Genomic DNA, 7,629 nt, shown 5'->3' with positions numbered 1-7,629 from the left:
TACCTGAGTCATACAACCAATTAGAGACTTGAACTTGGTCATGTAAGTTCACCGTCTTAAAACTAGAAAGTAACATCTCCCTCATCTTACAGATGACCATAAGAAGTTAAAAGAGTTGTCTAAGGGCATATAAGTTGTAAGTGATGAAGATTATATTTGAACCCAAGTCCTCTGAGTCCAAATCTGATACTCTTTTTCTTTTTAAAATTTAATATTTTATTTTTCCCCAACAATTTTAACATTCTTTTTTCACATTTTGAGTTCCAAATCGCCTCCTCTCTCCCCTCCCTCCTCTTTGAGAAGGCAAGCAATTTGACATAGGTTATACATGTGTAGTCATGAAAAACACTACTCTTTTGTACTATATCATTTTGACTCTATCCCCTTGCCAAACCACCTTTCTGTGATAATATTGTGAATTACTTAATAATCTTACATCTTCTGAGCTTCACCATATTTCATTATCTAGCAGCCTTAATAAAGAAACAAAGATTTTGGAGTAAATAAAAAATCCTGATGTTTTCTTTCTCATTTTATTGTGCTGTAGAAACTGAGAATGAACCAGAGAAATCATTGTCTTCTTTTCTTTTTCTTACTCTTTTCTCCTCCTACTCCATCTCCTTTATATTCTCCCCTCCTCTTTTTTCTCCTCATCCTCTTCCTTCATAATAGTTGACATTTTAAAAAAGATTGGGTTTTTTTTGGGGGGGGGGAGAGCGAGGCCCTAATGGTGGAGAAGCACAAATTTGGCATGAGCTCCTGCTCCAATAACTTCCAATACAGGTAAAAAGAATGACTCTAAAATTTTTTTAGAGCTACAGAACCCACAAAGTGACAGAGAGAAACAAAATGCCCACTGAAGGCAGCCTAGCAGGCCAACAGGAAGGGTCTATCTCAGTGTGCTGGGAGCTGAGCACAGTCCCATGTGAGCCGCATGGTTCTGGCCCCAAGGTGGCCCCAACCAGTGGTGGCCAGAGAAGACTTCAGGAGAGTGAATCACCAGTAGCTGTGGTGGTTTCCAGACTGCTCAGCCCATAAACGCCAAAAAGAAAGTAAAAGATCGGTTTGTTGGAACAGGGGGACTGAAGAACATATTCTGGCCCCTGCCCCCCAGGTGAGAGGTAGAGGAGGTAAGGCAGCTGCAGTTGTTGCTCTGTGGCTGCCTCTAGAGCTCCTGGCTTGCAGATTTGTAGGGGGACCAAGTAACCATTCAGAGAGTAATTGCTCTTGCTTTAACCTGCTTGGATTTGGATCGTGGTCTTGGGTGGTGGTCCTGGGGTGTGTGACTAGTGAGCCAGAGCTTGTGGGGGCTGTAGAGAGGGCACCCAACTAATTGATCCAGCAGCTGCAAAACCCCCAGAGATTTGGGGCAAAGATCTCTCAATTCTGGAAGCAGAGTTCTACCATGGCAAAGAACTCAAAAGGCAAGTAATTGAATGGCAAGATGAGCAAGCAAAGGAAACATAATCAGAACATAGAATCCTCTTTTGGGGACAAAAAGAATCAAGGCATGGAGCAAGAGGAAGACAGCGAAGTCAGAACTCCTGCATCAAAAGCTTACAAGAAAAATATGAACTGCTTACAGGCCATGGAGGAGCCCAAGAAGGATTTTGAAAATCAAGTTAAGAGAAGTGGGGGGAAAATTGGGAAGAGAAATGAGAATGATGCAAGAAATTAATGAAAAGCAAGTCAACAACCTGACTGAAGAAAATAACACCTTAAAAAGTAGACTAAATCAAATGGCAAAAGAGGCCCAAAAAGCCAATGAGGAGAATGCCTTAAAAAAATGAATTGCCAGATGTAAAAGGAATTTCAAAAACTCCCTAAAGAGAATAATTCCTTCAAAATTAGATTTCAACAATTGGAAGCTAATGATTTTATGAGAAATCAAGATACTATAAAACAGATTTAAAAAATGAAAAAATAGAATGCAATGTGAAATATCTTATTGGAAAAACCACTCACCTGGAAAATAGATCCAGGAGAAATAATTAAAAAATCATTGGACTACCTGAAAGCCATGATCAAAGAAAGAGCCTTGACACCATCTTTCAAGAAATTATCAAGGAAAATTGCCCTGATATTCTAGAACCAGAGGGCAAAATAGAAATTGAAAAAATTCACTGATCACCTCTTGAAAAAGATCACAAAAAGAAAACTTCTAGGAATATCATAGCAAAATTCTAGAGTTCCCAGGTCAAGGAGAAAATACTACAAGCAGTCAGGAAGAAATAATTTCAGTATTATGGAAACATAGTCAGGATAACACAAGACCTAGCAGCTTCTACATTAAGGGATCAAAAGGCTTGGAATATGATATTCTGGAGGTCAAAGGAGCTAGGACTAAAAGCAAGAATCACCTAACCAGAGAAACTGAGTATAATGCTTCAGGGGAAAATATAGTTATTCAGTGAAATAGAGGATTTTCAAGCATGCTTGATGAAAAAACCAGAGCTGAACAGAAAATTTTACTTTCAAATACAAGAAACAAGAGAAGTATAAGAATCTGGTAAACAGGAAAAAGAAATCATAAGGAACTTATTAAAGTTGAACTATTTATATTCCTACATGAAAAAATGATAATTGTTAACTCATAAGACTTTTCTCAGTATGAGGACAGCTGAAGGGAATATATATATATATATATATATATATAGGAGGATGTATGTGTATATAAATATATATGTGAGTGGGCATTTGTATGTTCATGTATACATAAGCTGGCACAGGATCAGTTGAATATGAAGGGATAATATCTAAAAAATAAAATTAAGAAGTGAAAGAGGAGTTTATTGGGAGAAGGAGAAGAGGAGAGATAGATTAGGGTAAATTATATCATATAAAAGAGGCAAGAGAAAACTATTACAATGGAGGGAGAAGATCAGGAAGGTGAATGGGAATGGGACAACCTGATTCTCATTGAATTTGGCTTAAGGAGGGAATAGCATACACACTCAATTGGGTATATCACTCCACAGGAAAATAGGGGGGAAGGGAATAAAAGGGAGGATGATAGAAGGGAGGGCAGATTGGGGGAGAGGGTAGTTAGAAGCAAACACTTTTGAAAAGGGATAGGGACAAAGGAGAAAATAAAATAAATGGGGGGTGGTGTAGGGTGGAGGGAAATATAATTAGTCTTTCACAATATAACTACTAAGGAAATGTTTTGTATAACTACATATGTGCAACCTGTATTGAATTGCTTATCTTTCCAGTTGGGGTGGGTGAGGAGGGAAGAAGGAAAAAAATCTGAAACTCAAAGTTTTAAAAACAAATGTTTAAAAAAAAGTTTTTTACATGCAACTAGAGATAAGATATACCAACACTGGGGTATAGAAATCCATCTTGTCTTACTAGAAATTTAGGGGAGATGGGGGAGAATATAAGAGAGAACAGATTGGAATTGGTATTCAGTAGGCTTGCTATTTTGGGGTGGGGGTAGGGGAAAGACAGGGAGAAAAATTTGTAATTCAAAATCTTGTGGAAATAAATGTTGAAAATTAAAAATAAATAAATCAGATAAAAACAATACAAACAAACAAAAACTTTGGTTTTGGGAGGTAAAAGGAAAAAAATATGGTCTAAACTGAATCCTACTAGAAATAGTCACACAACATTTCCCATCCTACCCCCAGATTACATTACCATTACACCTTTCTGGACAAAAAAATTCTTTGGATGTATTACCTTGACTAAAAGAGATAGTCACAGTACCAGGAAAGCACATGGTGCAACTCAAAGGGGCTATAATTAATTCCAGTGGGATCTGTTAGCACTTTAAATTATTGTGAATTTAGATGATCCCATGTGGTATAGCAAATGTGCTAAACAGACAAAGCTATTAGTTCTCTCAAGGAAAACAGGTATTGTGCAAAATTGTTAAATTAATTCATGTCTTGGGTAGCTAGGTGGTTCAGTGGATAGAGCACCAATCCTAGAGTGGGGAAGACCTGACTTCAAATCCATCCTCTGACATTTACTAGCTGTATGACCCTGAGCAAATATTTAAACTTCTGTCTGCCTCATTTTTCTCATCTGTAAAAGGGCAATAACCATAGTACCCAGCAATCAAATGAGATAATAATCGTAAAGAGCTTCCTTAGCACAGTGCCTTGCACAAAGTAAATAATGTATAAATAATAGTTATTATTTTTGTTATAATAATTATTACACGTTCATGTTGTATATTATAGCCTTGGACCTTGAGCTCTGCCAAAAATGCAACAGTGTTAAAATTTGCTAGAAAAATGCATGATGTATTTTAATGCAATTGTTCTTTTGTAGTTTTTCCTCCCCCAAACTATATCTCAGCATTCATATATTTTGTTTAAAAATAATGCAAACTCCAGTATATTGGGGGTCAGAAAAATAGTAACCCTATGTTGGACTTGAAGCAGCTGCCACACAGATTTGAATCCTATGATAAAACTACCCCATCCTTTTTTTCTCTAGGGTAGCCTATGTCAGACTGGACAGTCATAATTCCAGAGGCAAGAAGACTTCAATGAAGCTTCCCCTAATCCCTGGAGGTATTTACAGCTCTAAGTCAGGTAGGATTTTCTTTCATCTTTAAAAAATAGCTTTTAAAGATATGATGGTGGCACTGGGGTCTCCGGGTGGAACAGGAAACTTTGTGAGGCTAGTTCTAGTAGGACTCAGGTTAGACCACTTTTTTTTTTCTTTTACCCCCAAGAAATAAAGTTTTACAAAATTCTAATATCCTAATTTATTTTAAGCAAATAACCCAAGTGCTAGGTTTGATAGTTTCCTGGATGTGATGTGGGCCATTTTCCACTGTATTCCTTATTAGTCAAAGAAGGCCCCATTTAGAATAATCCATGACTTTGTCAAGTTTGGTCCCATTCTATTCTATTGAGAGGCTACATGGTATTAGACTTAATAGGTAGGAGAACCCGAGCCCAGTGTCTGCTCCTGATGTTTGCTGGCTGTGTAATCTTGGTTGGATCACTTAAATCTCTGAATTTTAGACTCTTTATCTGTAAAATGGGGAGAATAATAACTACCACCTAGATTTGCAGCTGTTGTTTGCATGTGTATCAAGGTAGATAATGTATATAAAGCACTTTGGAAATATCCAAACACTATTTAAATGCTAGTTATTATTATTCCTACCTAGACCACTGTCCTTGGATACCTTCCCTTAGTGAACCAGTTGTCTATGACCAACACTTTTTTAGCATCATGACTTTCACATGACTCTTTATTTGAGGAAGCCACCATCTTGGGGGAAACAGAAGGCCTTACAGAGCTGTCCTGTAGGTGTATTTAGAAAGTCTCCAGGGCTACAGACATGTTCCCTAGTTCACAACATTTTCCTTGGCCCTTTCCACTCTTCTGTCCTAAGAATCCCACCACAAATTGATCCCATCTAGACGACAACGTGATGAAATTAAGACAGTGTCAGGCTTGGAGAAAGAAGCCGTCAGATTCAGCCCTATCTAGGTCACTTACATGCTGAGATCTTGACCATAGAAACCTCTCTGGGCCTTATTTTTTTATCTATAAAACTTAATTAAATGAACATTTAGTTCATAGGACTTTGGGCTGGAAGAGACCTTAGAGATTAAAGGGTTCAACTATTTTAAAGGGTTTTATTATATTAAAGGGTTCATCTATTTTATAGATGAAAATATTTAAGCCCCAAAGGGAAATAAGTAACTTCCTAAGTCAAGTAATTTTCTAATTTACTTGTACATGAGAAGTTACAAGGTCATAGAGATGGTTAAAAGTGCAATCAGCATTTGAACCCTGGTCCTCTGGTTTGCTTTATTGAATCATCCTCCTCATTTATTGAATACTTGCTCTGTGAAAAACACTGTGCTAAGTTCTGGGGGTGATACACAGAAAACTAGAAACAAAACCTTTGAAACATTTTGTAGGAAGCGTGCATGTATGTGTGTATGCGTGCATATGCACATACACATACAATACACATACACATATAAAACACATACATATCTTTCCCCTATATGTTTGTGTGCACAGACATAACAGGGTTTTCAACTATAGGAGGTCAGTCACTACTTAGTCTAGTATTTTTCTCATAATATTCATTTACATCATCCTGGGTTCTAAGTGCATGGAATATATTTATGTATTTTGTTAATTATTGAAATTATAATCTCAAAATAATCATTTGGATCTGACCTGCAACCCAGTTTTTTAAACGTTATTTATTTAAAAAATTAGAGGAAGATTTTTTTTTGCCATAAGTAGTTAGTAGTTGCTCTTCTCTCTGTCTCTGTGTGTGTGTGTGTGTGTGTGTGTGTGTGTGTCTCACCCCCCGACTGGGGTCCCATGAAAATCCTTGGCGCTGCCCTCTATGTCAAATACTTATTACCATGTCAAACCCCAGAATATTCCTTATAGTTACATCACCTGTCATTACCTTCCAATCAGAGCTTAATGCCTTGGTGGGCTTTGGAAACCAAAGAGAAAATAAAACTTCAAGACAACAGGCAGGGGTCAAACCACTGGAGGGATTCAAGCTACTTAACTTCCCCATGCCTGCTCCCAAGATACTTGGGATGACTGTGTTTAATTTTAACCTCTCTCAAAGTTAAAAGCCTTGCTTTTGCATTGGTGGGAGAGTTTCTACATGATATATGCATGGCTAGTAATACATACCTTAAATGAGATTGTTAGAAAGAACAGATCAATATGAGGGGTAGAATCTAATCATAATTACATTTCTGTAGTGTTTTAAGGTTTACAAAGTACTTTACATCTGCCATCTCATTTGACCTTTCCAAGAGTACTGGAAATGCTTGGGAGAAATTGTCTCCTTTTTAAAGATGAGGAAACTGAGTTTGAGAGAGCTTAGGTGGCTTGCATAGCTATGATTACCTAGCTAGTAAGTGTCAGAAGCATGTTTCAAACCTAGGTGTTCTGGCCCAAAGTTCACTATGCCATGGCCTACTTTTAAAATCCTGCCTTATTCCCCATCTCACACCTCCTCATCTTTTCAGAAAATCATCTCAAATTATTTTCTCCCTTGCTCTTTGCAAACTAATGAAATTATGCCTTATCCTGCTGCTAGGGGAACTGAGGCAAAGGGTGATCAGGTGCCTTAACCTTAGATATACAAGGAGTTAGTGAAAATGATGAGGTGCCATGGAGGGACAGCCAGAGAATCAGGAAAACTTGGATTCAGGTCCAGCTTCTGCCCCATTCTAGCTCATTATTCTGGCTGAGTCATTCAATCTCTCCATGCTCAAGGCAACTTTCAGTTATGGAAGAGTTGCAGATCTGCTTAGGTTGAGTGAGTTTCCACATCAGCAGTTTTCACATCGATGAAAACACAAACCTTCAACACTAAAAGAAAAAAAAATCACTTATTGGTAACTCAGGGGATGATGCTTAAGTATTTGCCTTATTCATCTACCCATTCATTGAACAAATATTTATCAAACACTATGTATCAGGGAGGGGAAGGACAAGAAAAAAGTTTCTTCTGCTGCTTACAGATAGCTAACATGTGTATATGGAAGGCACTGTGTTAAGCATTTTATAAATATCACCTTATTTGATCCTCACAACAACACTGGGAGAGAGGAGTTTAATATATATATATATATATATATATATATATATATATATATATATATA

The sequence above is a fragment of the Petaurus breviceps genome, unplaced genomic scaffold, assembly GCF_028583685.1.
Source record: "Petaurus breviceps papuanus isolate PSGF00001 unplaced genomic scaffold, PetGlider_PUasm1.0 90750, whole genome shotgun sequence".
NCBI lineage: Eukaryota > Metazoa > Chordata > Mammalia > Diprotodontia > Petauridae > Petaurus > Petaurus breviceps.
Note: the sequence above shows the minus strand (reverse complement) of the source record.